Source organism: Erinaceus europaeus, unplaced genomic scaffold (genome assembly GCF_950295315.1).
Source record: "Erinaceus europaeus unplaced genomic scaffold, mEriEur2.1 scaffold_309, whole genome shotgun sequence".
Lineage (NCBI taxonomy): Eukaryota > Metazoa > Chordata > Mammalia > Eulipotyphla > Erinaceidae > Erinaceus > Erinaceus europaeus.
The window spans coordinates 125558-151444 of record NW_026648032.1 but is presented as its reverse complement, the minus strand read 5'-3'; the positions used below and the strand labels follow the sequence as shown (position 1 = coordinate 151444).

General features: G+C 42.1%; 1 long non-coding RNA gene across 1 annotated transcript; it reads right to left on the bottom strand.

The window, feature by feature from the left end:
• Positions 1-9733: 9733 nt before the first annotated feature.
• On the bottom strand, positions 9734-17867 carry LOC132536588 (uncharacterized). Its single transcript, XR_009548105.1, has 3 exons — positions 17781-17867; positions 10313-10355; positions 9734-9831 (listed from the first exon to the last, which is right to left on the bottom strand). It is a non-coding gene; the product is annotated as an uncharacterized LOC132536588 (long non-coding RNA).
• Positions 17868-25887: the final 8020 nt, after the last annotated feature.

The window sequence follows — 25887 nt, the reverse complement described above, 5'->3', positions numbered from 1 at the left end:
GACCCTTTCAGATCACATGTAGGAACAACTCCAAATTCAGTTAAACTCGGTCCTCTTGCTTGTCTCCTAGACATCCACGGAGCACCCCCTGGTCTCTTCCCTGGCTGGTGAGTTTTTTCACCCACCTGTTGCTGCTTCTGCTGTTCAGACCTCTTTTAATGTGGATGTCCATGTTCACTACAGGCTGTGTTGCAGAATAGACTCAGTGTCCTGTTTTTTTTTTTTTTTATTTAACTTTCAGGTGATCTTCAAGGGTTTTATTCAACAGCTTCTTCTTTGGGACACCATCTTTGAAGTTTCTGAGTTTTTCTTGTGCTTTGATCTGATAAACTAGGCCTTGAAGACTGACTGCTCAGCCTCCTTACATGTTCCTGCTGTGCACTGTTTCCTCCTGGTGGAGGCCTTGGTGCTGTTGCCTGACCTCTTCAACAGTCCTTTTCTTCAGCTCAGCTCCCAGAACTTGCTGCACCTCCTGGTTTGAATGGGAAAGTCCGTCGTCCCCATCTATTTTCCAGGAAGTTTTGCTGCTCCAAGAGTTTTAGTTCCTCTTCCTCTCCTTTTGTTTGGGCGGGTGGGGAGGACCTCAGGCTTCTAGCATGTCTCGTCACTCTGGCTGACGTTGCCCATTCATATAGTGATAGACCGAAACACCACTGCTGGGGTCAGATGGTGGCACATGTTACACTGTGCAAGGACACAGGGTCAAGCCACCAGCCCCATCTGCAGGGGTGGGGGAGAAGTTTCACCAGTGGTGAAGCAGGGCTGCAGGTGTCTCTCTGTCTCTCTCCCTCTGTATCTCCCCCTTTCAATTTCTGGCTATATCTATCCAACATAGAAAGATGAAAGAAAGGAAGAATGAGGGACCTGGGTAGTGGTGCAGCGGGTTAAGCGCAAAAGGGATGAAGCGCAAGGACTGGCATAAGGCTCCAGGTTCCAGCACCTGGCTCCTCACCTGCAGGGGGTTCGCTTGGTAGGTGGTGAATTAGGTCTACAGGTGTCTTTCTTTCTCTTCCATCTCTGTCTCCCCCTCTTCTCTGGATCTCTCTCTGACTTTACCAACATCGACAATAGGAATAATAATAGAGAGGGAAGAGAGAGGTAGAGGGAGTGAGGGAGAAAGGAAGCAAGGAATAAAGAAAGAAAGAAAGAAAGAAAGAAAGAAAGAAAGAAAGAAAGAAAGAAAGAAAGGAAGGAAGGAAGGAAGGGAGGAAGGAGGTAGGAAGGAAGAAAGACCACTCTCTGAAACTTGCTCTGGTGCTGTGGTACCTCACTATGGTACTAGAACCTGAATCTGGACCACGTGCGTGGCAAGATTCTTGTCCTGCTTGATGGAATACATCTCCAGTCCTCTTTCTTCACTTTTTATTTCATTTTTATCTGATTCTTGTGTTTTTAAATTTTATTATTAGATTGTAAAATTCCAGTGTATAGTGCCATCTCACACTCAGTACCAGAGTCCTGAATCCCAACCACTCCACTACCCAGAGATGACCGTTAGAGTTCTCACAAGTCTTACACTTCGCTTGATTCTGTTTTGTTTTTTCAAGTTCATATGTTTCAGTTCTCTATATACCACATGAGTGAAACCATCTGAGAATTGTCTTTAATGCCTTTATTTATATCTATAAACAAAATCATCTCCAGTTCTATCCATTTTGTCCTGAAAGACACAATAGCATCTCTCTTTGATTGCAGATTAGCATTCCACTGAATATATATCCCATAACTTCTTTAGCTAGTCTTCTGATGATGGCATTTAGGCTGCTTCCACTCTTTGACTATTGTGAATAATGCAGCTATGAACATAAGAGTGTCTATGTCCCTTCACATTTGAGTGTACTTTGGATAAATGCCTGTATGGAGTTATGGGTTATATATTATATATATTATATATATGGGAATATTACTGTGCATTCAGAAAAATATGATTACGTACAAAACTTTTAGACAAGTTGTTCAATTTTCTTGAAATATGCCACTGAGTCTTGATAGGGGTTGCATTGTAATTGTACATTAGTTTTGGTAGAAAGACCATTTAATATTGTTTATTCTTCCAATCCAGGGACGACGAATGTTCTTCAATTCTTGTGTGAAAAGAAATTCTCTATTTCTTTTAACAGTGCCCAATAGTTTTCCTTTATGTGTTTGTGTGGTTTATTTTTTTTAACCTCCTTTGTGAGACCATCCCAAGGTATTTTATATTTTTGGTTTTGATTGTAAATGTACTTGAGTCTTTTATTTTACTCTCTTCTAACTTTTTTTGTATACAGAAATGACACAGACTTATGAGTATTGACTTTATATCCTGTTACTTTATGAAATTTATTAAATACTTCAGTAGTTTGTCCGTAGAGCCTTGAGGTTCTCCAGACATGTTATCAGTCAGTAGCAAATAGTGCTAGTTTAATTTTTCTTTCTAATTTGCATATATTTGATATCTCTTTCTTGTCTGGCTGCAGTGGTGAGGACCTCAGTGACTATAGTGAATAACAGTGGAGGTAGTGGACATCCTTGTTTGGTTTTCCCCATTGAGAATGATGTTAGCTGTGGGTTTGTCTTAATGGTGTTTACTAGGTTGTGATTTTTTCTTTTCCTTCTCTCTCTCTCTCTCTCTCTCTCTCTCTCTCTCTCTGTCTCTCCCTTTTTCTGGCATGGTAGATTTTATTGATTGGACTTCACATATTGATCCATTCCTGTTTCTCAGGGATGAATCCCGTTTTACTTGGTGAATTATTTTCTTGATATGTTAGACTCGTTTTCTGTGTTTTTTAAAAAACAAATAGCAATTTCTTTTTCATTATTATTTTAATGTATTTATTTAAAAATGGAAACCTTTTACAAACACTTGTATATTTATGGAATGGAGGAAATGATTCTCTAAGGAGTATAAAAAAGAACTGCACCAGAAAAGGCAAAAACACCGAGTAACACATCGAATTCATGCATTTCCTTTTAAGTTGCACATCACCTGTTCATACTTAGTTGAAGCTTTTCTCCCTTGCTCAAGATCAACTGCAGCTGCCATAAGTAAACATGTTTTCTGTGAGATCATAACTACTTGGTCAGAAGGACAAAACTGGGACATCTATGAGAAATGGCCAGAACACTAATAAATAGTAATAATACTTCCAGATGAACTCAAAGAATAAGAATGAATTAGATAATTCAGCTGAAAAAGCATCTCACTAAGAATTCTATAGACTATAGCATTGATTATTGGTTTCAATTTTATGTTGTTTTCTCACTGATTTTAGCACCTCCCTAGAAATAAAAACACTTTATTTACCTGAAAAAAATACAAATTGATTGAAAAACCTAAATGATTCCTTTTCTCCATCATGTCAGTGCTTTAAAACATAATGTTAAACAGTAGATCTTTGAGGGCTTTTAACTATTTGTCTCTCGTGTAGATTGTTGCTTCTTTTCTTCCTCACTTAATTCAAGTGCATGGTTTTTGTTAATTTTTGGTAATCTCTTTAACAATATGGGGTGTGTCATCTCCCTCTTGCCAGATCATCTCTTCCCTACATTCTGCACAAATCAGAGATTTAACTATCACCTTGTGACAGACAGTTCATGTAAAAATCCCTGCAAATATGTGCAGAGATATGATTAGTTAATGAGTTAATGAGATGTCTTTGAGCCCTACATTCCCGTGATCATTCTTGGTGCCTAATTTTAATGAATATAAACAGTCGTTTCTGTATTCTCATCTAACTCTTCAATTAAGTTTTCTAAAAAGAAATGCCACCCACTAGTAGATCTAAAATTAAATTTCATGTTGATTATAAAAGTCGGTAATTCAAGAGGTAGATTATGGGGGAAGATCCTGAAGATGATATCATGGCTGGAAAAAGGACCAGAAAGCTGAATCAGGGAAGAGAGTAGCTCCCAAATGTGGGAAAGGTGTATAAATATTGATGACTGTAAGCCCCAAAAATTTGATCTGATTTGATGCCCATATTCATCTTAGGAGCCTATATGACCTCTGCATCCCTATAGATCTGAGTTCACATTCTGTGGTCATGAGTACGAATGTTCCAAGCTGCCCCAATTTAGGATCCATCATCCTCAGGTGGAACATAGGGTATGTTGTCCAGCCTCCCGTAGGAGCATGAAATATTCTTTACTCAGAGACTATTTGAAAAGATAGAGTCAGCTGTTATGAAGAATTAGAAACAACAAGGGCAGCAAAAGGGAAAATAAATAAATGAAATTAAAAAATAATTTGAAAGCATCTTGTAAAAAATTAACAAGTATATTATAAAAGAAAAAAAAATCGAGGACCAGGCGGCAGTGCAGTGGTTTAAGCACACATGGTGCAAATCTCAAAGACTGGCCTAAGAGTCCCAGTTGGAGACCCTTGCTCCCCACCTGCAGGGGGGTCACTTCACAAGAGGTAAAGCAGGACTGTAGGTGTCTCTCTCTCTTTCCCTGTCTCTGTCTTCCTGTCCTCTTTCAGATTCTCTCTGTCCTATCCAACAACAGTGACAACAGTGTTAATAACAAAAATGATTAGCAACAAAAGGGAAAATAGCCTCCAGGAGCAGTGGATTATAGTGCAGGCACTGAGCCCCAGCAATAACCCCAGAGGTTTAAGAAAATCAACATTTTTCATGTGAAATCATAGGAGACTGAAAAAAAGATATAACTGTTACCTCCCCAAAGCCCTGCTGCCTCACTAGGGAAAGACAGAAACAGGTTGGGGGTATGGACTTACCTGTCCATGACCATGTCCAGTGGAGAAGGAATTACAGAAGTCACAACTCTACTTTCTGCACCCCATAAAGTCTTTGGTCCAGGGGCTGGGTGTTAGGGCAGCGGGTTAAGCGCACATGGCACAAAGCTCCAGGATTGGAGTAAGGATCCCAGTTCGAGCCCCCAGTTCCGCAACTGCTGAGTTGGCACTTCATAAGTGGTGAAGCAGGTATGCAGGTATCTGTCTTTATCTCCCCACCTCTGTCTTCCCATCCTGTCTGGATTTCTGTCTGTCTTATCCAACAACAATAGCAATGGCAACAATAACCACAGCAGTAACAACAAAGACAAAAGAATGGAAAATAATGACCTCCAGAAGCAGTGGACTGTAGTGCAGGCACCAAGCCACAGCTGTAACCCTGGAGGAAAAAAAAAGGAATCTTTTGTCCATTCTCACAGAGGGATAAAGATTAGGTAACCTTCCAGTGGAGGGGACAGTATAGGGAACTACGGTGACTGGAATTGTATGGGATTGTACTTCTCTTATCCCACAATCTTCCTAATCATTATTGAATCACTAATTTAAAGAAAGCAAGAGAAAAAAAATCTATAAAAACAAAGAAGCACACTATCTGCTATGTGCCTTCTTAGTAACTTTCTGAGGCTCTACATCCATTCTGTAGTATATTTAGAAAAGAGTTTATTTAGCCTAGCTAGCTTAACACAAATACTAAAGAAAACATGTTCTCTATACACTTGTTGAGGGAGGAACATTGATTGTTTTTTTTTCTATTTTTATTAGTGATTTAATAATGAGTCTGTTCTGTTGTTATCGTTGAGTCATATGATTTGTTTATTATCATTTGTTATCCATTTCTTGTCAGTTGTGTGACATCCAGGTATCTTCTGCCAAATTCTGGGTTACCTTTGTGTGTGTGTGTGTGTGTTTGTGTCTGTGTCTGTTTATTTTAGAAGAAGCTGTTAAATTCGTAGAAGCTGATATATTTGATGTAATCCCAGTAATTTTTTAAAAAAATATTTTATTTATTTTCTCTTTTGTTGTTTTTTTTGTTGTTGTTGTAGTTATTATTGTTATTGATGTTGTCTTTGTTAGATAGGACAGAGAGAAATGGAGAGAGGAGGGGAAGACAGAGAGGGACAGAGAAAGATAGACACCTGCAGACCTGCTTCACCGCTTGTGAAGCAACTCCCCTGCAGGTGGGGAGCCTGGGGCTCGAACCAGGATCCTTATGCTGACCTTGTGCTTTGTGCCACCTGCGCTTAACCCGCTGAGCTACAGCCCGACTCCCTTATATATTTGATGTAGTCCCAGTAATTTATCCTTGTTTTAGTTTTGCTTACTCATAGCAATGAGTCTCCAAATAGAGCCTGATGTTAAATTGTGGATGTTTTTCACCAATGTTTTCTCTATATTTTTTGTTCTCAGTTCCAATAACCAGATCTTTGACCCATTTTGAGTTAATTTGGCATATGGTGTTAATTACTGGTGCAGTTTCATTTTTCTCCAATTGACTACCCATCGTCAGCTATTGAACAGGACTTCTTTCCCCCCTACTGAAAAGGTTTTAGTCCTTTATTATGTATGCACATGTGGGTTTATTTTCCCTTTCTGCCCTTGCTTTTTATTGTTATAGTTATTATTGTTGTTGTTATTGATGTCATCATTGTTACATAGGACAGAGAGAAATGGAGAGAGGAAGGGAAGAGAGAGACGGAGAGAAAGATAGACACCTGCAGACCTGCTTCACCACCTGTGAAGTGACCCCCCTGCAGCCTCTTTCCATTTCTCTCAGTCCTATCCAATGACAACGATGATATCAACAACAGTAACTTCAACAATAAAAATAATAATAATAATCCCAGGCATTTCTTCTTCTTCTAGCGTTTGCCCTTCTTTCGTAGCCAGTCAACAGCATCAGGTTGAGCCTGATGTAAAATTTCGAGACCTCCTTTGAATCTGTAGAGATGGCAGTCGTTGACTATGTGGGTCATAGTCTGTCTGTAGCTGCAGGGGCAGTTCGGGTCGTCTCTGGCTCCCCAGCGATGGAAAATAGCGGCACACCAGCCATGGCCTGTTCGATAGCGATTAAGGGGGCCCAATCATAACGTGCTAGGTCAAAGCCGGGTTGACACTTGCAGGGGTCTGTGATGAGGTGTTTGTTCTTTACCTCAGCTGACTGCCAACTCTCTTTCCAAGAGTCTGGGACAGAGAAGTTCACTGTAGGCGTAGGGGACCAGATTGGGTGACGAGACGTCAAGCGTTGGACAGGGTGGGCGAAGATATCTGCGTATATTGTCAGGTCCGGTCAAGCGTAGACGTGGGAAATGAACCGAGCGTAGACGTGGGAAATGAACTTAGATGATGCCGCATCCCAACGGATATCTGGCGGGGCGATGTTGCTAAGAACTGGCAGCCATGGAACCGGGGTGGAACGGATAGTTCCAGAAATTATCCTCATGGAGGAATATAATTTGGAATCGACCAGGTGGACATGGGGGCTACGGAACCATACTGGGGCACAGTATTCTGCAGTGGAATAGAATAATGCCAGAGATGATGATCTCAGTGTGGAAGCACTCGCGCCCCATGAGGAACTGGCCAGTCTTGCAATGATGTTATTCCTCGCGCCCACCTTTGCTGCAGTTTCTATGAGATGTTTGTGAAATGACAGAGTGCGATCGAGAGTAACGCCAAGATATACTGGCTGGGCTTCATGTTGGATTCTCGTATCGCCAAGCTGCACATTAAGCTCATGCGAAGCCGAGGCATGGTGTAGATGGAAAACAGATGATACCGTTTTTGCAGTGCTAGGGATTAGTCGCCATTTTTTACAGTAATCAGATATCAGAGACATGTCTTTCGTGAGTGTTTCCTCAAGGATGTCGAACTTGGATGCCTGGGTTGCACAGCAGATGTCATCGGCATAGATGAACTTCCTTGAAGAAGTTTCTGGGAGGTCATTGATGTAAATATTAAATAGCGTAGGAGCCAGAACAGAGCCCTGGGGGAGGCCACTTGAGACAAGTCTCCATCTGCTAAACTTGTCACCCAGATGCACCCGGAATCTTCTGTTTTGGAGAAGAAACGATATAGTGTTGGCCACCCATGGAGGCAGGCATCTTGAGATCTTGACTAGGAGACCACGGTGCCAAACCCTGTCATAGGCTGCTGTGAGATCAACAAAGACAGCACCCGTCCCAGGCATTAGTAAGCTCTAAAAGACATGAGCCTATGATTCAGAAATGTGAAATTTGGTATGTATGGAACAGGTTTCCAAAAATTCTGACATCGTAAGGAAAGAGATGCTTGCTAACAGGCATGTACAAGACAGACTGAGAACACAACCAAATTTACCCTGAAGTTCATAAAATTTAAGCAGAGACACACATGACCTCGGCTGATTCCAGAACTGCCCAGGTAAGGCCTCAGCAAGGGGCTAATGTGAGCCTTGAACAAAAAATAGAGATCATATAAGTACAGAATTATAGGATAAATTTTATTATATCAATAAACAGAAAAATACAACAAATGACTATATACCAATATATGACACTATTGATGGGATAACGGGGCCTGTAAAGGGCCAGAGCAGTGTTGGTGACTGGCGCGTTGTGGGTGGCCCTGTCCCCAGAGCCCATCAGAAACTCAGTGTTAGGCTCCAGGGCAGTCTGGGTCAATAAAGGTGGCCGTGCCAGAGCCCTGTGCCAATGAATGAACATGGAGCACTGCCTGGTGCTTTCCATGTCACGGAAGGCAGTGTTGTCCTCACTCCTCTGCTCCACAGCCACTGACAGACTCTTGTTCTTGTCTCTGTCAATAGAGCTGCCCAGGGTCCAGGTAGAGTCACCCCCAGCACAGAGACCTATGAACATAGCAGTGGGTTTAGCAATGGACAAAGGAGGAGCCTCAGGGAGCAGAGCAGAGGCAGTGAGAGGATGAAGGGCTTGGAGAACCAAGGGGCCAAGGGTCCACTTGAAACCATTGTAGAGGGACAGAAGGGGAGAGCAAACCCAGTCTTAAGTCTAGGAGACATGATCCCGGCATATTAGCAGGAAAATGTTTAATGGGGAATTGAGGTATGTGACCTTATGTTTTACTGAACTTAATATTTGTAACTGGAATCCAGATAAATTCAATATGGAGTCTCAGCAGAGAGAATGCCTTGAGGAAGAATGCCATATCTCCTTACACTCACTCTACACCCAGAGAGTCCTCTGAGGCTGAGCACAGGCAGCAGCAGAGAAACAGAGTCCTGTGTCACCCTGTCAGGCCTGGTCCTTCTGTGCTGGGCATTATTTAGAGGAAGAGTTCATGTTCCCTCAGTGACCAAACAAGAGAGATGCTCTATCCATGGGGGCTGAGTGGGATGACTAAACAGGCTAGCTTATTAAAATGATCTGTCTTCAGAGTTTAGGCAAGATTTGTTTTATGAATACCTCAGGGTTGATGGAGTATGAATACAACCTTGAAAGTGTAAGTCAGTTCTTCTGGATTCGCATTATCATATTAAAAATATTTTAATCCATTCTATTCTGATCCAAAAAAAATGCCAGCTAGGCCTTTTCTTACAAGGCACAAAGATTGGTGGGAGAGTTTTAGCATTATATTGGGGAAGGGGGAGGGACTGGCTAGAACGACCATTTTAAAGACACCTGATAACACATAGACTTTCAGTATAGTTTCTTGCTCATCTGGGCCTGAAGACGACTTGGGAAATGAGTCTGCTCTGGGGGTGGAATTGAGAGTTTCACTGTAACAGGAACACCAAGGCTTCTCCAATACAAGCTCAGAATAGAGTCCAGTCCATCCCTTCAACTCTGAGCTACACTGCAGCTCCACCTCTACCAGAGTCAGTGGAGACGCGTATGGTTTCTGGGGGCTTCTAGGTCCCTGCTAATCCTGCCCTCCCTCCCATGGGATTGGTTTTCAGTTTCATGAGCTTGTTTCAGGAAGGAAGATCTGACCTGGCTCAAGGCATACACAGGCACCCAGGGGGTCCCCTTTCCCCTGCTGGTCTTCACATGCGAGGCTGGGGGACTCCTGTGCTTCCTGTGGAAGCTCCTCAGTGGCTGGCATTTGGCCCACTTCATGCTCCTGCAGATGTTTGCCATCTAGATGGAGAGAAACCTCAGTCTAGGTCCAGGCTGACCATGAAGAGACTCACCTCACTGTAAGTGTGACACACGGGCCTTCTCCTGGACCTTCTGTGCAAAGAAGGCCGTGTCTCTGTGTCTCTGTGTCTCTGAACCTGACAGGAGACCCTGCCCTCGCATGTGCCCAAGAAAAGAGTTGACAAAATAAAGAGGAAGATGCTCTTATACATTACTGTGCCTGGAATGCCATGAATTCCTCATGAAGAAGAGCGCTACAGAGCAAATCTGCCACAGAGAAAGAAGTAGAGAAGCAAGGACTGTCACTGGAGCCTGTTACAGAGCAGTGAGTTGGTTACTGTCTATTGAATGCACGGAGGCCTGTTGCCTGTGCTTTCCCTGTCAGAAGGTATTGAAGCGAAGCCGGAAACAATTTACTTTGAGTCTTTGCAGTTAATGTCTCACTCCAATCAGCCTCTTCTCAGATTACCCTGACACTCACCTGCAGGTGGCTCTGTGGTTTCTTCCAGACTGGAATTCGCATCCTGGAAGAGAAGGAAGGCAGGGTCACAACAAGCTTTTGGAGTGAACAGTGGAAGAACACATTTTCCAGCAGCTTTGTTTCCTCAGAGAGAGAGAGAGCCCTGTGTCCAGGATCAAAGCTACTTTACCCCTGGGGGTGACTGTGGTTTAGAGTCTACACTGTAGATTTAAGTGAATCCTTGGGTTTTCAGTGCATGTTCAGAAGTGTGTTGACAAGGATATATGGATTTCTTCTTGCTTGCACTCTAGTCTTAGGATATACACACAGGTAATTCCTAGTTTATTAATTTGTAATTAAAAATATCAACTATCTAATCAAATGGTTTGAAAGAAAAAAATGCACATTTCGCCTACTTAGGAGAAGCATTGCCTGGTGTATGAAGAAGCAGGAAAATGTCATCAGTGATGCTGAATGAAGGCCAACCCTGACATGATGCACAAGCTCAAATTATGTGAAAGAAGGAATAAAAAAAAAGGAAAGCAGGCTAGGAGGTGGTGCAGCTGGTTAGGCACACACTTTACCAAGTGCAAGAACCCAGGGCTGAACCCTCACTCCCTACCTGTAGTGGGGAGGATTCCTGAGAGGTGAAGCAGGTCTGCAGGTGTCTATCTCTCTTGAGGGGGGAGAGGTGGGTTATGGTGCAACAGGTTAAGCGTACATAGTACAAAGTGCAAGGATCTACAGAAGGATCCTGGTTCAAGCCTCTGCTCCTAATCTGCATGGGGGTCACTTCAGAAGTGGTGAAGCATATATGCAGTTTCTCTTTCTCTTTCAAGTATCTTCCCCTCCTCTCTCAATTTCTCTCTTTCCTATAAAAAAATAAAAATCAAATAAATAGCCATAGGAGCAGTTGATTTGTAGTGCAGCAAAAGCCCCAGAGAGAGAGGAGAAAAAGAAAGGAAAGGAGACTTCCGGATCAGAGCTATGAGCAGCAGCATATCACTTTCTCTCCTCTCCTCTCCTCTCCCAGATCAACTAGGAATACCAAAGGAGACCTCCCGGGACTGAACAAGACAGGACTAGAATGACCACAGGAACCCACTAAATCACCGGTGAGTACAAACACGTGTGGCTGGTGATAGAGAGGAGAGAGGAGTGAAAGGAGAGATGAAGTGACTGCTAACAGTCCAGCAGTTTATCAGTTGAGACACCACCTCCAGTCTGCTCCATGAACAAGGGGACAGCTGAAGGGAGGAGAGGACTCCCCAGAGACTCACCAAGTGCAACTCTGAGTCTCCATTGCTACTGCCCTCAGCATCTGGAGCAGCGACAGGGAGGGACACCAGGGGACAGAGATCTAACCAGGAAACTCAGAAGAAGACCTATACCTCCGTGGCATAGCTGAGGGGCTGTGAAAATCTCTTTGCATAACCACTGGATTACCTATGCCACACCCTGCTTTATCTCTTGGTCAGGAGTCAGTGATTAAGCTAAGAAGCCTACTGATATTTTAAAAGCCCTCAGGCTCCCATAGCCTACAGGGAAGGAAAAAAAGAGGCTTTTAAACCACTGAGCTCCAACTCAGGGATTGATTAAAAAACTATTGAAACAACTGGTAACTTCCACCACTGTGAACCCTTTAATTAACTTACTTAGACACAGGTCAATCCAGTCAATAGTGATCAGTAATTTGAAAAGTACTGATAAAGGGAACTCATAACATAATATATAAAATGGTTAAAACAACAAGAAGAAATACTGGAGAATCGAACCAGGACAGGAGTCCAGCTAAATGTCCTCCAGAGGATGAAGCACAAAATAATGAGTTCAACATCCAAACATTAGCTAAGGAAATAATAACAGGAGTGAGTAAAGAATTTGAAAAAATTGTAATCAGAAATACAGGAACAACAAATGGGACTATGGAAGAAAATACTAATTATCTCATGGTTATTAGAGAGCTGAAAGCTGAAATTGCTGAGCTAAGAACGCAACTAGCTGAACAAGCTAAAACAGTATCAGAACAGGGCAACAAAATAGATGAACTCCAGAAAACAGTAGAGGGCAGAGAGAATAGAATCTATGAGGCTGAAGACAGAATTAGCAAGATTGAGGATGAATTAGAGACAACTAACAAAGAAGTAAGAGATCTCAAAAAGAGATAAATAGATGCTGAAACAACAACAGAGTCCTATGGCATGACTTCAAAAGAAACAATATATGCATTATTGGCATACCAGAGGAAGAAAGAGCAGGAGAGGAAGAAAGCATTTTCCAGGCCATAATAGTTGAAAACTTCTCTAGTCTAGACAACATCAAAGACATAAAGATTCAAGAAGCCCAGAGGGTCCCAAACAGAATTAACCCAGACCTAAAGACACCAAGACATATCATACTTAGAATGGAAAGGAATAAGGATAAAGAAAGGATCCTGAAGGCTGCAAGGGAAATACAAAGAGTCACCTACAAAGGAAAACCCATAAGATTAGCAGCAGACTTCTCCACACAAACACTACAGGCCAGAAGAGAATGGCAAGATATCTATCGAGTGCTCAATGAGAAAGGCTTTCAACCAAGAATACTATATCCTGCTAAAATGTCATTCAGACTAGATGGAGGCATCAAAACCTTCTCAGACAAGCAATAGTTGAAGGAATCAACTATCAACAAGCCTGCCCTGAAAGAAGTTCTGAAAGGCCTCCTATAAACAATCAGACCACCACAAATAGGACATATATCAAAACACTCTAAAACTCTACAAGAGTGGCCTTAAAATAGCTTCAATATTTGATATCAATTAATGTCAATGGCCTGAATTCACCTATTAAAAGACACAGAGTAGGAAGATGGATCAGAAAACACAACCCAGCAATATGCTGTCTACAGGAAGCCCACCGAACTCAACAAGACAAACACAGACTTAAAGTGAAAGGATGGAAAACTATCATACAAGCCAATGGCCCAGAAAAAAAGTGCAGGAACAGCTATTCTCATATCTGACACGATAGACTTTAAAATAGATAAGATTAAAAAAGATAGGAATGGACACTACTTAATGCTGAGAGGATCAATCAAGAGGACTGAACAATTATTAACATCTATGCACCCAATGAGAAGCCATCTAAATACATCAAACTTTTACTGAAAGAGCTACAGCAATATATTAAAAGCAACAAAATCATAGTAGGGGACTTCAACACCCCATTCTCTCAACTTGACATATCATCCAGGCAGAAAATCAATAAAGACATAAGGGAGATAAATGAAGAGATAGATAAACTAGAACTATTGGACATTTGAAGAGTCATTCATCCCAAGAAACTGGAATACACATTTTACTCAAATCCACATGGGTCATTGCCAAGGATAGACCATACATTAGGCCACAAAGACAGCATCAGCCAATTCAAGAGCATTGAAATCATCCTAAGCATCTTCTCAGACCACAGTGGAATTAAACTAACACTTAACAAGAAACAAAAGATTAGTAACAGTGCCAAAATGTGGAAGCTCAACAGTACACTTCTTAACAACTTCTGGGTCAAAGAGGAAATCAAGGAAGAAATCAAAATGTTTCGAGAGTTCAATGAAAATGGAGACACAAGCTATCAAAATATTTGGGACACAGCTAAAGCAGTCCTAAGAGGGAAGTTCCTAGCTATACAAGCACACATTAGGAAACAAGAAAAAGCACAAATAAACAGCCTGATTGCACATCTTAAAGACCTATAAGAAGAAGAACAAAGGAACCCTAAAGCAACCAGAAGGACATAAATCACTAAAGTTAGGGCAGAAATAAATAACATTGAGAATAAGAAAACCATACAAAAGATCAACGAAAGTAAATGTTGGCTCTTCAAAAGAGTGAACAAAATCGACAAACCTTTAGCCAGACTCACAAAACAAAAAAGGGAGAAGACCCAAGTAAATTGGATAGTAAATGAAAGAGGAGATATCACAGCAGACACTGCAGAAATTCAACATGTCATGTGAGACTTCTATGAACAACTATATGCCACCAAGCTAGAGAACCTGGAAGAAATGGATGATTTCCTAGATACCTACCAACTTCCAAAACTAAGTAAAGAGGAAGTGGATAACACAAACAGGCCCATCACAGCTAATGAAATTGAAACAGTTATCAAAAATCTCCCCAAAAAAACAAGTCCTGGACCAGATGGCTTTACAAATGAATTCTACAAAACCTTCAAAGAAGAACTAATACCTCTACTTTTAAAAGTCTTCCAGAAGATTGAAGACACTGGAATACTCCCTGCCAGCTTCTATGAAGCCCATATCTCTCTGATACCAAAAGCGACAGGGACACAACCAAAAAAGAAAACTACAGACCAATATCTCTGATGAACATAGATGCGAAAATATTCACCAAAATTCTACCCAACCGGATACAACAGTATATCAAAAAGATTGTTCATCATGACCAAGTGGGGTTTATCCCAGGCATGCAAGGTTGGTTTAATATATGTAAATCAAACAATGTGATCCACCACATCAACAAAAGCAAGACCAAAAAAACACATGGTCATATCAATAGATGCAGAGAAAGCCTTTGAAAAAATACAACATCTCTTTATGATAAAAACACTACAAAAATGGGAATAGATGGAAAATTACGAAGATAGTGGAGTCTATATATAGCAAACCTACAGCCAACATCATACTCAATGGTGTAAAACTGGAATCATTTCCACTCAGATCAGGCACTAGACAGGGATGCCCACTATCACCATTACTAGTCAACATAGTGTTGTAGTTCTTGCCATAGCAATCAGGCAATCAGGCAGGAGCAAGGAATTAAAGGGATAAAGATTGGAAGAGAAGAAGTCAAACTCTACTTATTTGCAGATGACATAGTAGTTAACATGGAAAAACCTAAGGAATCCAGCAAGAAGCTTTTGGAAATCATCAGGCAATACAGTAAGGTGTCAGGCTACAAAATTAACATTCAAAAGTCAGTGGCATTCCTCTATGCAAACACTGAGTTAGAAGAAATTGAAATCCAGAAATCAATTCCTTTTCCTATAGCAACAAAAACAATAAAATATCTAGGAGTGAATCTACCCAAAGAAGTGAAAGACTTGTATACTGAAAATTATGAGTCACTACTCAAAGAAATTGAAAAAGACACAAAGAAGTGGAAAGGTATTCCATGTTCATGGGTTGGAAGAATTAACATCATCAAAATAAATATATTACCCAGAGCCATCTACAAATTTAATGCTATCCCTATCAAGATCCCAAGCACATTTTTAGGAGAATAGAAAAAAATGCTACAAATTTTTATCTGGAACCAGAAAAGACCTAGAATTGCCAAAACAATCTTGAGAAAAAAGAACAGAACCGGAGTGACCACACATTCAGATTTCAAACTGTATTACAGGGCCATTGTCATCCAAACTGCTTGGTACTGGAACATGAATAGACACACTGGACAGTGAAATAGAATTGAGAGCCCAGAAATGAGGCCCCACACCTATGGACATCTAATCTTTGACAAAGGTGCCCAGACTATTAAATGGGGAAAGCAGAGTCTCTTCAACAAATGGTGTTGGAAACAATGGGTTGAAACATGCAGAAGAGTGAAACTGAATCATTGTATTTCACCAAATACAAAAGTAAATTCAAAGTGGATCAAGGACTTGGAGGATAGACCACAAACTATCAGATACTTAGAGGAAAATATTGGCAGAACTCTTTTCCGCATAAATTTTAAAGACATTTTCAATGAAACGAATCCAATTACAAAGAAGACTAAGGCAAGTATAAACCTATGGGACTACATCAAATTAAAAAGCTTCTTCACAGCAAAAGAAACCACTACCCAAACCAAGAGATGTCTCACAGAATGGGAGAAGATCTTTACATGCCATACATCAGATAAGAGTTTAATAACCAGCATATATAAAGAGCTTGCCAGACTCAACAACAAGTCAACAAATAACCCTATCCAAAAATGGGGGAGGACTTGGACAGAATATTCTCCACAGAAGAGATCCAAAAGGCCGAGAAACACATGGAAAAATGCTCCAAGTCTCTGATTGTCAGAGAAATGCAAATCAAGACAACAATGAGGTATCACTTCACTCCTGTGAGAATGTCATACATCAGAAAAGGTAACAGTAGCAAATGCTGGAGAGGGTGTGGGGTCAAAGGAACCCTCTTACACTGCTGGTGGGAATGTCAATTGGTCCAACCTCTATGGAGAACAGTCTGGAGAACTCTCCGAAGTCTAGAAATGGACCTACCCTGCAATTCCTCTCCTGGGGATATATCCTAAGGAACCCAACACATCCATCAAAAAAGATCTGTGTACACATATGTTCTTGGCAGCACAATTTGTAATAGCCAAAACCTGGAAGCAACCCAGGTGTCCAACAACAGATGAGTGGCTGAGCAAGTTGTGCGATACTATATATACACAATGGAATACTACTCAGCTGTAAAAAATGGTGACTTCACAGTTTTCAGCCGATCTTGGATGGACCTTGAAAAATTCATGTTATGGGAAATAAGTCAGAAGCAGAAGGATGAATATGGGATGATCTCACTCTCAGGCAGAAGTTGAAAAACAAGATCAGAAATGAAAACACAAGTAGAACCCAAAATGTAATTGGCATATCGCACCAAAGTAAAATACTCTGGGGTGGGTGGGTGGGGAGAATACAGGTCCATGAAGTATCATAAATGACATAGTGGGCGTTGTATTGTTAAATGGGAAACTGGGGAATGTTATGCATGTACAAACTATTGTATTTACTGTGGAATGTAAAACATTCCCCAATAAAGAAATAAATTACTAAAAAAAAAAAAAAAAGAAAGGAAAGGAAAGGAAAAGAAAATTGAGGTCAGTATTTTCTCTTGACTTGAAAGGGCCATCCCTGAATTGGGTTTGATGTACTGCACTGAAGTAAAGGACTAGGGCGAGTGGTCTTTCAGGTCCTGGTGCATGATGGGGGAGGAGGAGCTGGGCTGGGGGTGAGAGTGTTTTGCATAAAACTGAGAATATACACATATGTGCCAACAACTGTTTACTGTTTACTGTAAACCAGTAATACCCCCTTGAATAAAAAGTAAACAAAAATCCTTTCCAGGGATAAATTATCTACAGAAAAGAATGCAAACCACTTTGTATATGCAAGAGTTAATTGGAAAAAGAAATCCATGCTAATAGAAAAGCTGCCTCGTGAAAATTATTTGGTGCAAGAGACATCAAGGATGGATATTAGGGGAAATCTGAAAAAAAGGTAACTTTTCAGATGCAGTGTTCTTTCCAAGTTTGTCATGTGACCACCAAGGATTGTTGCATATAGTCACAGCTTCCTTTTCTGTGTATACACAGACCTGTGTGTCTGTAGAAAAATACACTTTTCTGTCTGGTACATTCTGGGTTCTCCCCTCATATCTAGACCTCTTTCTGTCCAAGGCAGGAGCTTGGATTGTAAGTTCTAGTCTTAGAAATACTTACAGTGATGTCTTCCACCTGCTTTCGGGAGGTGTTCTGGATGCCCAGAATCTCATTCTGAATGTTGCTAATCAAGTCCACAGTGACCCAAAACAGAAGAAATCTGTTAGATTATTTTCAAGGCAACTTACATTTTGACTAGTCACTTCAGTCTTTTTCACTACATTTTCAAGACATTAACATACTCAGCAAGATCTAATGAAGATATATGCAAATGTATTTCTGGAAAATGAGAGCAATCCTAGAAAACATACCTATGTTGTCAGCTCTCTGAAATCAGGCCTACAGATCCTGACTTCACAGCTTTCCTGCCTGGAGTCCAGGCCAGAACCTCCCTGGGCTGTAGGGCTGGCAGGTGCATTTGCTTTGAGAACCACCCCACAGAGAAACCTGCCCTTAAATCAGGGCAGGTAAATACATGGTCCAGGGTGATGTTAGCTCCCATCACAGCATGGAGAGAAGGGGGAGGAGAGGGAGGGGCTCTGACTGCCAGGACTCTGCATTCTGAGAACTTGAAGATTTGAAATACCATGGCCTGGGAGGTGTCACAAAGGAAAAAGGATGCAAGCATGAGATCCTAGTTCAATCCCTGGAAGCACGTGTACCAGAGTGATGTCTGTTTCTCTCTCTTCCCCTGTCTTTCTAATTAATAAAATAAAGTCTTTTAAAAAAAGATTTGTAATACCTGAACTAAGGGGATGCCTATGAAGCTCATTGTACCATTGCTCCATTTTCGTAACTGAACTGAAATCCAAGAGAAGGGGAGAAAAGAAGATAAAATGCACAAAATTCACACAAACATATTGTGAGTACTTCCCCCCACCAATAAAAAGTTAACAAAAAGTAAAATAAAGGTATCCCTTCCAGGGGTAAATTATCTACAGGAAACAAAAAAAAAATCTTCAACATGTAAACATCAACATCAGGTTGTTATTGGTGGGACTGTGTGAGTCAGGAGGCCTGTCCTGCTCACTGGGTGGTGAGAGGCCCAGCTCTCTGACAGATAGTTTGCTGAGTTGGCAAAGAAATCTTCTAGATGGAGAGGAAATTGGGTTGGGGGTCAGGTGGTGGTGCCAGTGGTTAACTGCACATGTTACCATGCACAAGGACCCAGGTTCAAGCCCCTGGTCCCCACCTGCAGATGGCTTAGAAGCTTCATGTGTTTGCTTGAATCAGAGCCATTGGGGGGCAGTTGAGAGCACACAGCTGTCCTTGTGGGGGTCAGAGCATGTGTGGCTAATAGACCCCCAGATGGAGAGCTGTGCTCCCCCCGAGATTCATGAGGAGACAGGGTCAGGCTGCAGTCTTACTGAAAACAGACCACGAAGATGCGGTCTCTCCAGCCCAAGACCAGCGATGTTCGGGCTTTCTTTCCTTTCCTCTTGTTGAATGTCACCGACATGTCCCGCAGAGTCAAAGTGTACTTGATTCTGCACTCTTCAACCAGGAGAGGGAACAGAGCACAGAGCAGTTAGCTGGCATCTCCAGCATTCTGGGAGCAGCTGGGTTTCTCCTGGGGAGATGGTGGGTGTGTTTCTGTGGCTCCTTCCCCTCTGAGCTGAGCCTTGAGAGCACAGCAGAGGGAGGGCTGGGGCCTGAGTGCTGTGTGCTGACTGGAGCCTGGCCCAGGATGTCCCTGAACACTCCTTACCAGTGGGAGGAAAGCAGCCATTTTCCTGAACATTGCAGAACAATTAGATACCCCCCCATATTTATGAGCTCCCTAAGAGAACCTTTCACTCAGCATCTTTCCTGTTGCTTATTTGTTTGCCATAATGATCCATGATCATATTTCCCTTATTAATTGTATGGAAATTGCAATGAGCTTATTAGTTAATTATTGTCATCCTGAAAGTACTTGAGGATACTAATGAAATAAATCATGCATTACAATGTTAGTTAAACATATTTTCCATGATTCCCAAACAAGTTGAATTTTCAATATCTATTTTTTTAGTTGCCATTGGGGTTATTCTGTGGCTTAGTGGCTACATGATGAATCCACTGTTCTTGTGGGTCATTTTCCTGTTTTTTGTTTTGTTTTGTTTTTTTTAATAGGACTGCGAGAAATAGGATGGTAAGGTGACTGAGTGGAAGAGAGGAATGAAACCTCCAGCCTTGCTAACTGCTCATGAATCTTTCCCTCTGCAGATAGGGAGTGGGGATTGAACCTGTGTCTTAGGCCATGGATGCTCAACCAGGTGTGCCACCACCACGCAGCCACCCAGTCTCAGTTTCTAAGAGTTTTTCATGCCTTTAAAGCTTAAGTTATTTAAAATTTGCTTTCATAAATTTGTATTCATAATTTTACATATAAATATCTGTCAACATGTTATGTTATGTTTTTATGTTCTGGCAAAACATAAAAAGCTGCTTAAGTACTGTGCCCACCTAAAACCAGGCAGAGGCTCATGTACCATGAGAAGGACCATGGACAGGAGCAAAGGGAACTGCACGGTGGGAGCTGTCACTGGGTGTCTCTCCTCACTGTTCCCTTCCCCATCTCCTTCTTTGTCTCTCAGGTACTTTAAAAGAAATTTGAGGGTGGTGTATAGACACTATAATGGTTATGAAAAGATACTCTCATGCCTGAGGCTCCAAAGTCCTAGGTTCAATCCCCTGCACCCCAAATGCCAGAGCTGAGCAGTGCTCTGGTTAAAAAAAGAATTGAGGAGGACTTTGCTCAACAGTGTAGTCCACTCACTGAATTCATTGCCTCGTGTCACACAGGATAAATTCAGTTAATAAACCACTCATTCCCTCAGTCCATGGTCCCTGTCACCATGTGCAGTCTGTGATTGCAGACATTTTGCAGAAATTTCGTGTGAGTGTCTGTGAGTCATGGGAAGCAGGGATGGGCTATGGCTTGTCCTGTCTCCCTGGGGCCAAACTGGAAGGGCAGACATGTGAAGGAAGAGCAGGCTGTGGGAGGGTCCTCCAGTCTGGGGGCCCCCTGGCCTCTGACTCTGCATCTCTCCTTCAGCCTCTCCACCCTGGCTGCCTTTCCCCAGAACTCGGAGCCCTGCCCAGTCTCCTTGCTTCCCCTCTGCTGCCAGCCCAGTGCTGGACAGAAACCTTGCAGAAAAGCCACCTCTTCTATCCTCAGGGCAGCAGAGAAGAGGCAGCTGTGGAGTCAGGAGCAGGGGGAGCAGGTACGCACTTTGTGTTGGAGATGAGCAGCACATTGGAATATAAGATCAGTTGCCTTTTCTGCCACCTCCGACTCTTCTGGAATTTGCCAAGGCCTGTGAACTGGATGTGGCCACGAGGCACCTCTGGTATGTTCTTCTCTTCCAGGCCGCTCTCCTCCACAGCAGAACTGCAACACAGCAGACCCACAGGGCAGCCTGTCACTGGGGAGGTTGGACACAAGGACTCCTGATGATGCCAGCACTCACAAGCATTGCAGAGGAGTCTCAGTTCCCCAGAAGGACTCAGCATCCAGATTCAGGAGTCCTGAGCTACACAGAGCTCCTGTGAGAGTTGAGGTCACTCAGGGCCAGTGGAGATGGAGGGCAGCTTGATGGACAGGACACAGGGGCTGTCACTTTAGTGTCAGGGGACAAGGAATCAGCAGAGTCTGGGGACTCTAAGAGGGAGTGAGGGTGACCGAGGGTATTGGGGTCCTTGTGCTTGGTGCTGGGAGTGGAGCTGAGTGGGGAGGAGAGTGTTCTGCAGACACCTCTCACTGAGTGATGAGAAATCTTACCATGTCAACAAACTGCACTGTAGTGAATTAGTCCCTCCACTAAATGATAAAAGGGGTGAGGGAACAGTTAGAGGACAAAGGAGAGATGACAAATGTTTCAAACAACCAACTCAGGTCCACAGTACAGTGTCTAGATGAACTGAAAATCATGTAGCCCCAAGTGTCACCCCCAGTTTTGCATATGCCAATGACTCCATATGCCAATGACTCTCTGGCTGTCTCCTTCCCCTCCCTCTTCTCCTTCCTCTTCCTCTTCCTTTCCCCATCTCCTTAACCTCTTCACTTTCTCTTACTTCTGCTTCTGACTCTCACTCTCAATAATAATAATAATAATAATAAAATGTAAACAGATATATGACCTTATAGAAGTCAAATTACAGATTACATGACATCCAAGAGTATGAAGGTGTCATTCCACTGTGGTCTCAGGTTAACATACACCCTTAGATAAGAGGATTCTAGAAAACTGACTCTAATCTTAACTCAGTCATCACTTTGGGGTTGAGCGGGGCAGGAATCCCAAGATCAGCAGATAATAAATCCAACATCCAAATGTTTCTCAATTTAAGGAAGTACTAAGCTATTCTTGGCTGTGCCCTGAGTAAGCCCACAGGACTCTGATCCTAGCAGGTCAAGTCTGCTCTCTGGCATCAGCAGGAGGGAATCTCATGAGCACAGGTAACTGTTCATGAGACCAGGGGTGAAGCTGAGGATTCTGTCAGTGGGCATCACACAGAGCACGTCCTGGGACTGCCCTCCTCCTGCTCTGCCGGTCACACAGGGCATGTGAACAGACTCTACCTGAAGCAGGACAGACAGTCCAGACACTCTGAAAGCCGCAAAGACTTTCTGGTAGATGCAGACATCCTCTATTCTTCACTCTTTGACGCTAAAGAGAGAGCTGGACACAGCACTACTTGCACTCTCAGCTCAGTCTCCAAGACTGAAGATTCCGCTGTAGCCAGGGCCACTGGGCTGTGATGTCATTAGTCAAAGGTCAGATAATTACTGCACAGCTGAAAGCATGATTCCCTGAAGCAATTTGTATCTTCAGCATTGAGTTTTTCATTAGTCCTTTGGAATTTTGTTCTGATAACTATAGATCCCCGTGCATTGATTAGAAACAATAGAGATGCCACAAGCCTTGCCCCCATTTCACACAGTGGTGATATCATTATATAATCCTAAACAGAGTAAATATCATGGCAGGATATTCACATGGATGCTGTCAGAGACACACTATTTCCAGGAGCATCAGTGTGTGTGTGTGTGTGTGTGTGTGTGTGTGTGTGTGTGTGTGTGTGTGTGAAGGGAATGTCACTTGGAAAATCAAATGTCAAATGAGTTGTGGACATTCTTTGATGACCTTCAACTGTAGTGTAAAAAGTATACATCCAAGTAACCATTAGAGGACTGGATGTAGCCTAGAATAGACCTCTTAGGTTTTTTAAAAATTTATCTATTTTCCCTTTTGTTGCCCTTGGTTTTTTGTTGTTGTTGATGTAGTAATTGTTGATATTGATGTACTTGTTGTTAGATAGGACAGAAAGAAATGGAGAGGAGGGGAAGACAGACACGAGGGGAGAAAGATAGACACCTGTAAACCTGCTTTGCCACCTGGCCTGTGAAGTGACCCCCCTGCAGGTGGGGAGCTGGGGCCTCGAGCCTGGATCCTTATGCTTCGGAACATGAGTGCTTAACCCGCTGCGCTACTGCCTGACTACCAGTTTTGTTTTTTAAAGAATTTCTTTATTCATGAGAATGATAGGAGGAAAGAGAAAAAGAACCAGCCATCACAGTCACAGGTACATGGGTTGCCTGGATTAAACTCGGGGCCTCATGGTTGAGAATCCAGTGCATTAACCACTGTGCCACTTCCTGGACCACAATCTCTTTGCTTTTTCTTTATGCTTTTTTCCCTTTTTATTATGTCTTTTATTTTCTTTTTTAGTAATTATTCTTATTTATAATTCACTGGATAGAGACAGAGACATGAGAGGGAAGGAGGAGATGGAGAAAGACAGAGAGACACCTGCATCACTGTTTCACTGCTCATAAAATTCTTCCCCTTCCAGCAGGGTGGGCGGGAGACCATTGGCTTGGACCCAGCAGCTTATAGCTAGTGCTCTCAACCAAGTAGCCTCCTCCACTACTTCTTGTCTTAAACAGCTCTGGTAAGATGCACTCCATCTGATCACAGACAAGAAACATACAGATTAACATCAATGAGAGAATCACTAGTCAGATCAATCAGGGTGCTGAGCCCCAGACAGGTGTGTTTGTGTCTGTGTCTGCTTGTATGGGAGAGAGGTGGGGAGAAGCCTGTTCTCACTGTCCTGCTGCATCGTCTGAGTGCTGGACCAGGCTGAGGGGTTCTCAGACTTCTATTTCTTTCTTAGCTTTCCTTAGTATCTTATAAACTCAAAGAAAATACGACATTCTTACTAATGATGCGATGTTTGAACAATGCTTTTGCTTACTCCATCCAGGAAAAACGAGACAGATGTTTGTCTTATGCCATAAAGAATGATTAGAATATTAAGGAGGAAATGGATCACATATCCTAGATTTCCTCATGCTGCTGTCACACAGGTCAGGCATAGTCAGGTGGCCGTGATTTCATTCAGTTCCCTGGGCTGTCAGAGACTCAATGGAACTTCACCTCCAAAAGGTTCAAGCAGATTTGCTTTAGCTGCAGTTTTGGGATTCAGCCACCTGAGGGCACTCATCCCCTACACATGGCAGCAAAGTGAACAAAGGTCACTCAGTTTTCTTCAAGTACTTAGAAACTGGATTCTTCTAATAGACCAGTCACATATTTTAATTGTGAATGATCAAACTTATGACAGTGCATAATTCTGAATAAGAATCAGAAATTGAAAGTACATGTAGATTGATATTAAGAGTCAGCTAGAGGCATTCAGCAATTTTCTTTTTTTTTATTTAAGAAAGGATAAATTAACAAAATCATAGGGTAGGAGGGGTAGAACTCCACAGAATGAACAAAAATCACTCAGTTTTCTTCAAGTACTTAGAAACTGGATTCTTCTAATAGACCAGTCACATATTTTAATTGTGAATGATCAAACATATGACAGTGCATAATGTTGAATAAGAATCAGAAATTGAAAGTACATGTAGATTGATATTAACAGTCAGCTAGAGGCATTCAGCAATTTTCTTTTTTTTATTTAAGAAAAGATAAATTAACAAAACCATAGGGTAGGAGGGGTACAACTCCACAAAATGAACAAAAATCACTCAGTTTTCTTCAAGTACTTAGAAACTGGATTCTTCTAATAGACCAGTCACATATTTTAATTGTGAATGATCAAACTTACGACAGTGCATAATGTTGAATAAGAATCAGAAATTGAAAGTACATGTAAATTGATATTAACAGTCAGCTAGAGGCATTTAGCAATATTCTATTTCATTTTATTTTATTTGTTATTGGATAGAGACAGAGAGGAATTGAGAGAAGAGGAGGAGATAGAGAGCGAGAGAGACAGAGAGACACCTGCAGCTCTACTTCACCACTTGTGAAGCTTTCCCCCTGTAGGTGAGGACCGGGGGCTTGTACCCCAGTCCTTGCACACTGTAGTGTGTGTGTGCTTAACCAGGTGCACCACCACCCGGCCCCCCAGCAACATTTTGTAAGATGATTCTTTCCATGGTTTATGTTTTAGAAGAATTTAGAAACTATTCCATACTTTAGCAATGTATTTGAATCTAAATTTACACATCCTTTTTATGTCTCCAAAATTAACTAGCACAATAGTTTGACTTTCCTGAGGACATTTGGGATCAATTCTCTTCTTTGTGTCCAGGGTTATAACTGCTGGGGCTCAGTATAGGCAATAGGACTTCACTGCAGCCATCAGCTCTCCCCCCCTTTTTTTGGATAGGACAGAAAGAAATTAAGAAGGGAGGGGATATAGAGAATGAGAGAAAGACAGACACCTGCCGACCTGCTTTGCCACTTGTGAAGTGTCCTGTTGTAGGTGAGTAGTGGTGGTTCAGACCTCAGTCCTTGTGTTGAGTTCTTGCACATAGTACTACATGCACTTAACTGGGTGTACCACTCCCCACCCCAAAATGAATCTATTAGATGGACAGCTTTTTATCCAATGTCCTAGGGAAACATTAATAAGTGATCTTTTACTTATTTATTTGTGATTAACAAAATCATTTGAATAATAACTGTGGCTCATACATTTTGGACAAAGAATAAAACAGACATTTCTTCATAAAATAGTTCTGTCTGCAAAGGAAATTCTTCAGATGAGAGAGAGGGAAAGGATCCAGCAGAAGGCAGCATTGTTTGGCCTTCAGTTTCAAGATTGAGCCCCAGGGGGTGGTCAGCTCCTAACAGCCAACTACAGAGAAACTCCACAGGGC